The following is a 10,895-nucleotide window of genomic DNA, read 5'->3' as shown; positions in this document are numbered from 1 at the left end:
CATGCCAATAAAGCGATTTGAATTGAATTGAATTGAATTGAATTGAGTGACAGAAAGATCGAGAGAAAGATAGAGAGAGAGTGGTAGAGACACAAAGAGGTAGAAATATAGAAAGAAGGAGGCAGAGAGACTGAGAGAGAGATAGAGTGTAACTGAGTTGCCTTGGGACGTTTTAGCATGGGAAAGTTGCTCTATTGTAGTTGTGAGGTGACTATTGAAGAGTCTGAGGCAGGTAACGGGGGATGAGACACAATCTGAGTGGTGAACTGCGCCCTGCCTCATTCTTCAAACTCACAGAAATGTTAAGTTCAATTCAATTCAAATCGCTTTATTGGCATGATGACAAGGTAAATCTTATGTTGCCAAAGCATCGAAAAACATTCATGGTTGAACACATAAACACTGATCTGTCCATACAGTGTAGAAACAGATATATCCCTGAGTGTATAAATATACATTCATATATAATTTGTATATACTCTTTTCTTATATTTAGTGGTTGTCCCTCTGTTTATGGCAAGCTGTAACATAGTGTGCTGCTAATAGGTATGGGAGTTTTTGGTCATCATTCAAATTTCTGAATTCCGGGCATATTTTTGTGAATTTTGGGTAGAAATTCTCCCTTATGCCCTGATGTTTTCTACAAGCTGTGAGGAAGTGCATCTCTGTCTCCACCACACCCTGACTGCAATGAGAACATATCCTGTCCTCTCTTGGTAGTCGGGTCTGCCTGTGTCTACCTTTTTCGATCGCCAGGCTATGTTCACTAAGTCTGTACATTGTCAAGGTTTTTCTCAGTTTGCTATCCTCTACCATGGTCAGGTAATCAGCCATGTTGTGTTGCACTAACAGGAATGAGAGTAAGACTGTATCAGTGGCTCCATAGCTCAGGGGTTAGAGCACTGGTCTTGCAAACCAGGAGTCGTGAGTTCAAATCTCACTGGGGCCTATGCAAAGTTAGTTTCTGTTTCTGAACTCGCCCTTAATCCACCGCATGTTTTCTTTTAAGTATGAAACAGTTCAGAGACCATCCCAAGAAAAGACTCTCACTCCCCTCCCCCTCTCCTTCCATTCAAATCCCCTGTTCTCCCCTTCAGCCTCTCTCGAAACATTCCCCTCTCTCTCTCACCTTCTTCACCTCCTCTCTCTACCCTTCTCCCTCCCACTCTGTCCTTTCCTCTTGGGGAGACAAGAAAGCGGATGGGGAGAGGGAGAGTAAAGGGAAGGAGAGAGACTGTGGGTGAAGTGCAGAGAGGGCCAGAGATAGAGAGAGGGGAAGGAGAGTGTGGGGAAAGGGATAGAGAGAGGGGAAGGAGAGAGAAGTGTGGGGAAATGGATAGAGAGAGGGGAAGGGGAGAGAGTGTGGGGAAAGGGATAGAGAGAGGGGAAGGGGAGAGAGTGTGGGGAAAGGGATAGAGAGAGGGGAAGGAGAGAGAGTGTGGGGAAAGGGATAGAGAGAAGGGAAGGGGAGAAAATGTGGGGAAGGGGAGAGAATGTGGGGAAAGGGATAGAGAGAGGGAAAGGGGAGAGAGGGGAAAGGGGGAGAGAGCGTGGGGAAAGGAGAGGGGAAGGGGAGAGAGCGTGGGGAAAGGGGGAGAGCGTGGGGAAAGGGGTAGAGAGAGGGGAAGGGGGTAGAGAGCGTGGGGAAAGGGGTAGAGAGAGGGGAAGGGGAGAGAGCGTGGGGGAAGGGGAGAGAGCGTGGGGAAAGGGGTAGAGAGAGGGGAAGGGGAGAGAGCGTGGGGGAAGGGTAGAGAGAGGGGAAGGGGAGAGAGCGTGGGGAAAGGGGGAGGGGAAGGGGAGAGAGCGTGGGGAAAGGGGTAGAGAGAGGGGAAGGGGACAGAGCGTGGGGATAGAGAGAGGGGAAGGAGAGAGAATGTGGGGAAAGGGATGGAGAGAATGTGGGGAAGGGGACAGAGTGTGGGGAGAGGGGAAGGGGAGAGAGAGGGGAAGGGGAGAGAGTGTGGGGAAAGGGATAGAGAGAGGTAAAGGAGAGAGAGTGTGGGGAGAGAGGGGAAGGGGAGAAAGTGTGGGGAAAGGGATAGAGAGAGGGGGAGAGAGTGTGGGGGGAAGGGGAGAGAGTGTGGGGATAGAGAGAGGGGAAGGGGAGAGAATGTGGGGAAAGGGATAGAGAGATGGGGAAGGGGTAGAGAGAGGGGAATGGAGAGAGCGTGGGGAGAGGGGAAGGGGAGAGAGCGTGGGGATAGAGAGAGGGGAAGGGGAGAGAGCGTGGGGATAGAGAGAGGGGAAGGAGAGAGAATGTGGGGAAAGGGATGGAGAGAATGTGGGGAAAGGGATAGAGAGATGGGGAAGGGGAGAGAGGGGAAGGGGACAGAGTGTGGGGAGAGGGGGAGAGAGAGGGGAAGGGGAGAGAGTGTGGGGAAAGGGATAGAGAGAGGTAAAGGAGAGAGAGTGTGGGGAGAGAGGGGAAGGGGAGAAAGTGTGGGGAAAGGGATAGAGAGAGGGGAAGGGGAGAGAGTGTGGGGGGAAGGGGAGAGAGTGTGGGGATAGAGAGAGGGGAAGGGGAGAGAATGTGGGGAAAGGGATAGAGAGATGGGGAAGGGGTAGAGAGAGGGGAATGGAGAGAGCGTGGGGAAAGGGGTAGGGAGAGGGGAAGGGGAGAGAGCGTGGGGATAGAGAGAGGGGAAGGGGAGAGAGCGTGGGGATAGAGAGAGGGGAAGGAGAGAGAATGTGGGGAAAGGGATGGAGAGAATGTGGGGAAAGGGATAGAGAGATGGGGAAGGGGAGAGAGGGGAAGGGGACAGAGTGTGGGGAGAGGGGGAGAGAGAGGGAAAGGGGAGAGAGTGTGGGGAAAGGGATAGAGAGAGGTAAAGGAGAGAGAGTGTGGGGAGAGAGGGGAAGGGGAGAAAGTGTGGGGAAAGGGATAGAGAGAGGGGGAGAGAGTGTGGGGGGAAGGGGAGAGAGTGTGGGGATAGAGAGAGGGGAAGGGGAGAGAATGTGGGGAAAGGGATAGAGAGATGGGGAAGGGGTAGAGAGAGGGGAATGGAGAGAGCGTGGGGAAAGGGGGTAGGGAGAGGGGAAGGGGAGAGAGCGTGGGGATAGAGAGAGGGGAAGGGGAGAGAGCGTGGGGATAGAGAGAGGGGAAGGAGAGAGAATGTGGGGAAAGGGATGGAGAGAATGTGGGGAAAGGGATAGAGAGATGGGGAAGGGGAGAGAGGGGAAGGGGACAGAGTGTGGGGAGAGGGGGAGAGAGAGGGGAAGGGGAGAGAGTGTGGGGAAAGGGATAGAGAGAGGTAAAGGAGAGAGAGTGTGGGGAGAGAGGGGAAGGGGAGAAAGTGTGGGGAAAGGGATAGAGAGAGGGGAAGGGGAGAGAGTGTGGGGGGAAGGGGAGAGAGTGTGGGGATAGAGAGAGGGGAAGGGGAGAGAATGTGGGGAAAGGGATAGAGAGATGGGGAAGGGGTAGAGAGAGGGGAATGGAGAGAGCGTGGGGAAAGGGGTAGGGAGAGGGGAAGGGGAGAGAGCGTGGGGATAGAGAGAGGGGAAGGGGAGAGAGCGTGGGGATAGAGAGAGGGGAAGGAGAGAGAATGTGGGGAAAGGGATGGAGAGAATGTGGGGAAAGGGATAGAGAGATGGGGAAGGGGAGAGAGGGGAAGGGGACAGAGTGTGGGGAGAGGGGGAGAGAGAGGGGAAGGGGAGAGAGTGTGGGGAAAGGGATAGAGAGAGGTAAAGGAGAGAGAGTGTGGGGAGAGAGGGGAAGGGGAGAAAGTGTGGGGAAAGGGATAGAGAGAGGGGAAGGGGAGAGAGTGTGGGGGGAAGGGGAGAGAGTGTGGGGATAGAGAGAGGGGAAGGGGAGAGAATGTGGGGAAAGGGATAGAGAGATGGGGAAGGGGATAGAGAGAGGGGAAGGGGAGAGAATGTGGGGAAAGGGATAGAGAGATGGGGGAGAGGGGAAGGGGAGAGAGTGTGGGGAAAGGGAGAGGGGAAGGGGAGAGAGTGTGGGGGGAGAGAGAGAGGTAAAGGAGAGAGAGTGTGGGGAGAGAGGGGAAGGGGAGAAAGTGTGGGGAAAGGGATAGAGAGAGGGGAAGGGGAGAGAGGGGAAGGGGAGAGAGTGTGGGGAGAGAGGGGAAGGGGAGAGAGTGTGGGGATAGAGAGAGGGGAAGGGGAGAGAATGTGGGGAAAGGGATAGAGAGATGGGGAAGGGGATAGAGAGAGGGGAAGGGGAGAGTGAGGGGAAGGAGAGAGAGTGTGGGGAAAGGGGTAGAGAGAGGGGAAGGGGAGAGAGTGTGGGGAAAGATATAGAGAGTGGGAAGGAGAGAGAGTGTGGGGAAAGGGGTAGAGAGAGGGGAAGGGGAGAGAGTGTGGGGAAAGGGGTAGAGAGAGGGGAAGGGAGAGAGTGTGGGGAAAGGGGTAGAGAGAGGGGAAGGGGAGAGAGTGTGGGGAAAGGGAGAGAGGGGAAGGGGAGAGATTGTGGGGAAAGGGATAGAGAGAGGTAAAGGAGAGAGAGTGTGGGGAAAGGGAGAGAGGGGAAGGGGAGAGAGTGTGGGGAAAGGGATAGAGAGAGGTAAAGGAGAGAGAGTGTGGGGATAGAGAGAGGGGAAGGGGGGAAAGGGATAGAGAGAGGGGAAGGGGAGAGAGTGTGGGGATAGAGAGAGGGGAAGGGAGAGAGTGTGGGGAAAGGGATAGAGAGAGGAGAAGGAGAGAGAGTGTGGGGAAATGGATAGAGAGAGGGGAAGGAGAGAGAGTGTGGGGAAAGAGATAGAGAGAGGGGAGGAGAGAGAGTGTGGGGATAGGGAGAGGGGAAGGGAGAGAGTGTGGGGAAAGGGATAGAGAGAGGTGAAGGAGAGAGAGTGTGGGGAAATGGATAGAGAGAGGGGAAGGAGAGAGAGTGTGGGGAAAGAGATAGAGAGAGGGGAAGGAGAGAGTGTGGGGAAAGGGATAGGGAGAGGGGAAGGGAGAGAGTGTGGGGAAAGGGATAGAGAGAGGTGAAGGAGAGAGAGTGTGGGGAAAGGGATAGAGAGAGGGGAAGGAGAGAGAGTGTGGGGAAAGAGATAGAGAGAGGGGAAGGAGAGAGAGTGTGGGGAAAGGGATAGAGAGAGGGGAAGAAGAGAGAGTGTGGGGAAAGGGATAGAGAGAGGGGAAGGGGAGAGAGTGTGAGGAAAGGGATAGAGAGAGAGTGTGGGGAAAGGGAAGGAGAGAGAGTGTGGGGAAAGGGATAGAGAGAGGGGAAGGAGAGAGAGTGTGGGGAAAGGGATAGAGAGAGGGGAAGGAGAGAGAGTGTGGGGAAAGGGATAGAGAGAGGGAAAGGAGAGAGTGTGTGGGGAAAGGGACAGAGAGAGGGGAAGGAGAGAGAGTGTGGGGAAAGGGATAGAGAGAGAGGGGAAGGAGAGAGAGTGTGGGGAAAGGGATAGAGAGAAGGGAAGGGGAGAGAGTGTGGGGAAAGGGATAGAGAGAGGGGAAGGAAGAGAAGTGTGGGGAAAGGGATAGAGAGAGGGGAAGGAGAGAAAGTGTGGGGAAAGGGATAGAGGGAGGGAAGGAGAGAGAGTTTGGGGAAAGAGATAGAGAGAGGGGAAGTGGAGAGAGTGTGGGGAAAGGGATAGAGAGAGGGGAAGGAGAGAGTGTGGGGAAAGGGATAGAGAGAGGGGAAGGGGAGAGAGTGTGGGGAAAGAGATAGAGAGAGGGGAAGGAGAGAGCGTGTGGGGAAAGGGATAGAGAGAGGGGAAGGAGAGAGAGTGCGGGGAAAGGGATATAGAGAGGGGAAGGAGAGAGAGTGTGGGGAAAGGGATAGAAAGAGGGGAAGGAGAAAGAGTCTGGGGAAGGGATAGAGAGAGGGAAGGAGAGAGAGTGTGGGGAAAGGGATAGAGAGAGGGGAAGGAGAGAGAGTGTGGGGAAAGGGATAGAGAGAGGGGAAGGAGAGAGAGTCTGGGGAAAGGGATAGAGAGAGGGGAAGGAGAGAGTGTGGGGAAAGGGATATTGAGAGGGGAAGGAGAGTGTGGGGAAAGGGATAGAGAGAGGGGAAGGAGAGAGAGTGTGGGGAAAGGGATAGAGAGAGGGGAAGGGGAGAGAGTGTGGGGAAAGGGATAGAGAGAGGGGAAGGGGAGAGAGTGTGGGGAAAGGGATAGAGAGAGGGGAAGGAGAGAGAGTGTGGGGAAAGGGATAGAGAGAGGGGAAGGGGAGAGAGTGTGGGGAAAGGGATAGAGAGAGAGTGTGGGGAAAGGGAAGGAGTGAGACTGTGGGGAAAGGGATAGAGAGAGGGGAAGGAGAGAGAGTGTGGGGAAAGGGATAGAGAGAGGGGAAGGAGAGAGAGTGTGGGGAAAGGGATAGAGAGAGGGGAAGGAGAGAGAGTGTGGGGAAAGGGATAGAGAGAGGGGAAGGAGAGAGAGTGTGGGGAAAGGGATAGAGAGAGGGGAAGGAGAGAGAGTGTGGGGAAAGGGATAGAGAGAGGGGAAGGAGAGAGAGTGTGGGGAAAGGGATAGTGAGAGGGGAAGGAGAGAGAGCGTGGGGCAAGGGATAGAGAGAGGGGAAGGAGAGAGAGTGTGGGGAAAGAGATAGAGAGAGGGGAAGGGGAGAGAGTGTGGGGAAAGGGATAGAGAGAGGGGAAGGAGAGAGAGTGTGGGGAAAGGGATAGAGAGAGGGGAAGGGGAGAGAGTGTGGGGAAAGAGATAGAGAGAGGGGAAGGAGAGAGCTTGTGGGGAAAGGGATAGAGAGAGGGGAAGGAGAGAGAGTGTGGGGAAAGGGATAGAGAGAGGGGAAGGAGAGAGAGTGTGGGGAAAGGGATAGAAAGAGGGGAAGGAGAGAGAGTCTGGGGAAAGGGATAGAGAGAGGGGATGGAGAGAGAGTGTGGGGAAAGGGATAGAGAGAGGGGAAGGAGAGAGAGTGTGGGGAAAGGGATAGAGAGAGGGGAAGGAGAGAGAGTCTGGGGAAAGGGATAGAGAGAGGGGAAGGAGAGAGTGTGGGGAAAGGGATAGAGAGAGGGGAAGGAGAGTGTGGGGAAAGGGATAGAGAGAGGGGAAGGAGAGAGAATGTGGGGAAAGGGATAGAGAGAGGGGAAGGGGGGAGAGTGTGGGGAAAGGGATAGAGAGAGGGGAAGGGGAGAGAGTGTGGGGAAAGGGATAGAGAGAGGGGAAGGAGAGAGAGTGTGGGGAAAGGGATAGAGAGAGGGGAAGGGGAGAGAATGTGGGGAAAGGGATAGAGAGAGGGGAAGGGGAGAGAGTGTGGGGAAAGGGATAGAGAGAGGGGAAGGAGAGAGAGTGTGGGGAAAGGGATAGAGAGAGGGGAAGGAGAGAGAGTGTGGGGAAAGAGATAGAGAGAGGGGAAGGAGAGAGAATGTGGGGAAAGGGGTAGAGAGAGGGGAAGGGGAGAGAGTGTGGGGAAAGGGATAGAGAGAGGGGAAGGAGAGAGAGTGTGGGGAAAGGGATAGAGAGAGGGGAAGGGGAGAGAGTGTGGGGAAGGGATAGAGAGAGAGTGTGGGGAAAGGGAAGGAGAGAGACTGTGGGGAAAGGGATAGAGAGAGGGGAAGGAGAGAGAGTGTGGGGAAAGGGAAGGAGAGAGACTGTGGGGAAAGGGTTAGAGAGAGGGGAAGGAGAGAGAGTGTGGGGAAAGGGATAGAGAGAGGGGAAGGAGAGAGAGTGTGGGGAAAGGGATAGAGAGAGGGGAAGGAGAGAGAGTGTGGGGAAAGGGATAGAGAGAGGGGAAGGAGAGAGAGTGTGGGAAAGTGATAGAGAGAGGGGAAGGAGAGAGAGTGTGGGGAAAGGGATAGAGAGAGGGGAAGGAGAGAGTGTGGGGAAAGGGATAGAGAGAGGCGAAGGGGAGAGAATGTGGGGAAAGGGATAGAGAGAGGGGAAGGAGAGAGAGTGTGGGGAAAGGGATAGAGAGAGGGGAAGGAGAGAGAGTGTGGGGAAAGGGTTAGAGAGAGGGGAAGGGGAGAGAATGTGGGGAAAGGGATAGAGAGAGGGGAAAGTGAGAGAGTGTGGGGAAAGGGATAGAGAGAGGGGAAGGAGAGAGAGTGTGGGGAAAGGTAGAGAGACTGTGGGGAAAGGGGAGACAGGGAAGGAGATGGAGAGATGAAAGGAGAGAGGCGGAATGGGAGAGAAAGAGGGAAGCAAAGTGGAGAGAGGGAGAGAGAAAGAGAGAGAAGGTAGCGAAAGTGAGAGAGAGAAAGAGAAATAGAGAGAGGGAAAGTGAGTGAGAGAGAAAGAGAGAGATAGAAAGGGGGTGACAGAAAGATAGAGAGAGAGTGGTAAAGACACAAAGAGGGAGAAATATAGAAAGAAGGAGGCAGAGAGACTGAGAGAGAGATAGAGTGTAACTGAGTTGCCTTGGGACGTTTTAGTACGTGAAAGTTGCTCTGTTGTTGTTGAGAGGTGACTATTGAAGAGACTGAGGCAGGTATTGGGGGATGAGACACAATCTGAGTGGTGAACTGCGCCCTGCCTCATTCTTCAAACACACAGCACTAACTGGAATGAGAAACAATCCAATGCAGGTGGCTCCATAGCTCAGGGGTTAGAGCAGTAGTCTTGTTTAAACCAAGATGTCGTGAGTTCAAATCTCACTGGTGCCTCTGCAAATTTGTTAATTCACAGCATGTTTACTTTTAAGTATGAAACAGCTCCGAGACCAACACGAGAACAGGCTCTCTCTCCCTCCTTCCGTTCAATTCCCCTGCACTCCCGTCTTTGCCTGCCTCTCTCTCACCACATCTCTCCCCTTTCCTCTATCACTCTGTCCTTTCCTCTTGGGAAGAGTAGAAGGAGGAGGATGGGGAGAGAAGAGGTGAAGGGAAAGAGATAGAGAGAGGGGAAGCGGACAGCTGGAAGGAGGGAGGCAGAAAGCGGTAAGACAGCGTAAGAAGAGAAAAGAAAGAAGAGGGAGGAGAACGAAGGGAGAGAGAGGTGGGAGTTGGAGAGGGGGGATGCCGAGAGCGGCAAGGTGAGATAGAGCGAGGGGAAGGGGAGAAGGAGGCAGATGGAGGAGGGGGAAATGAGAGAGGGGAAACAGGGGAGACAAAGTGGGAAGAGAGAGAAGGGGAGGGAAGGAGATAGAGGCAAGAGGGAGTGACAGAGTTAGGAGGGGAGGGAAGAGAAGAATGAAGGGAAGGAGATAGAGAGAGGGGAAGTGTAGGGGTTCGCAAAATTCCCCTATTTTCCTTGAAGATCGGGAAATATTGGTCCACATCGTGGCTGAAGAATTATGTGTTTTGAATTGCCTCTGGGTTGGATCAATGTTTTTGAAGCATACTCAGAGCCACGAAAGACTGCTCTGAGATGGACAGCACGTGGACAACACCGGAATCGAGGAGTTCTGTGGAAATATTCACACACATTAAGACAGTACATTTGATTTGAATTTGTGCCCTTGAGCCTGGTGAATCATAAAAAGGTTTTCGAATGGCCGTCAGAAAGCATTGGCCAAGAACAGTGCGGCTTGGAAAAGCAGCTTGTACAGCTTGTAATGTGTCTGTGTGAAAGACCTGTCAATCAAACCAGGGAGTTTCCCTTTTGTGGAGAGGCAAGGTTTGTTTATATGAAACTGCAGGATGTTGATTTACTTCAGGGATTAGCCCACTTGAACCGAAACAGCAGAAGAATTGGCTTCTATTTACACAGAAATCCAAACCCATTCAAAGCACTTACACACAATAGATACATCTAAGCTCAGGAAAAAGGACTTTTGATATGCAACAGTTCAGGAATGAATGGGTTTTTGAATCACCCAATTCTAAACAATAAGGCAGTTGGATTCCCTTTTGTTTTAGCCCAGGTGAACTCCGGATGTGGGCGGGTACACTTCGGCCCCAGAGTGCAGACACATTAAATCGCTCACTTTGAATCAGCCAGTCATGGCTTTCTTTTGTGTATTGGAACTTTTGGGCGTGAATTTTGCACACAGACCTTTTCAGCGCCAAACAGGAGTTGGCAGTATATAAAAGATAGCTCCTGAGAAGCTATCTCTCTCTCTTACTTCGCTGGACCACAGGTGAGCAGGGTTTCTGACTCCTCAGCAAGGCCACCTAGTCAGGAGTTAGGGGGGGGTGATTTCGGGGAAAGTGCTAAGATTGTTTAATCAACATTGTAGCCATCAATCCCTCATTTTTGCTGTCTGCCTTCCCCCATTTAAGCAATGTTACTGTAATTACTGTGTTCATGTGGTATAGTTTAAATTTGATTACAGTTTCTTTAGGTTAATAAAGTTTGACTTTCTCACACCCAGACCAGTTGTCTGCTTTTAATATATCATTAATTATAAGTCCTTCAGTCAGAACTGGAAGGTGGGGTAGCGATTCGAAACCGCTGTTTGAATTGGTTTAAGGGTAGCAGGCAAAGGCTGCTGACCAGGTAAGTTACCGTAAACCAGGTAAAAGGTTGGAATTGGTCAGGGTGCGGGCAAAGCTGCCTGACCAGGCAAATTACCGTAAACCAGTTAAAAGATGCCCCCCTACAGAAGGAGAGAGGTGGAAGGGGGCAAGAGACAGAGTGAGAAGGGGAGAGAGCGGGAAAGTGGAGAGTGTGAGAGAATAGATGAGAGAAGGGCGGATGGAGGAAGAGCAATGAGACTGAGAAAGGGCGAAGGGGAGAGAGAGTAAAAGTAACAGAGAGGGAGAGAGAAAGAGAGAGAAAGTGAGAGCGCCACAGAGAAAAAGAGAAAGAGCTAGAAAGGGACAGAGAGTGACAGAAAGATAGAGAGAGAGTGGTAGAGACACAAAGAGGGAGAAATATAGAAAGAAGGAGGCAGAGAGACTGAGAGAGAGAGAGAGTGTAACTGAGTTGCCTTGGGACGTTTTAGTACGTGAAAGTTGCTCTATTGTTGTTGAGAGGTGACTATTGAAGAGCCTGAGGCAGGTATCGGGGGATGAGACACAATCTGAGTGGTGAACTGTGCCCTGCCTCATTCGTCAAACACACAGCACTAACTGGAATGAGAAACACTCCAGTGCAGGT

The 10,895-nt window shown here is 52.6% G+C and overlaps 1 non-coding gene across 1 annotated transcript; it reads left to right on the top strand.

Moving 5' to 3' along the window:
* The first annotated feature begins 876 nt into the window (after window positions 1-876).
* Window positions 877-949, top strand: trnaa-ugc (transfer RNA alanine (anticodon UGC)). Its single transcript has one exon. It is a non-coding gene; the product is annotated as a tRNA-Ala (tRNA).
* The last annotated feature ends 9,946 nt before the right edge of the window (window positions 950-10,895 follow it).

This window comes from Somniosus microcephalus, unplaced genomic scaffold, assembly GCF_052327205.1.
Source record: "Somniosus microcephalus isolate GS21.2 unplaced genomic scaffold, FLI_Smic_1.0 unresolved_chr2, whole genome shotgun sequence".
Classification (NCBI taxonomy): Eukaryota; Metazoa; Chordata; class Chondrichthyes; order Squaliformes; family Somniosidae; genus Somniosus; species Somniosus microcephalus.
This window is presented reverse-complemented; position numbering and strand designations above follow the sequence as displayed.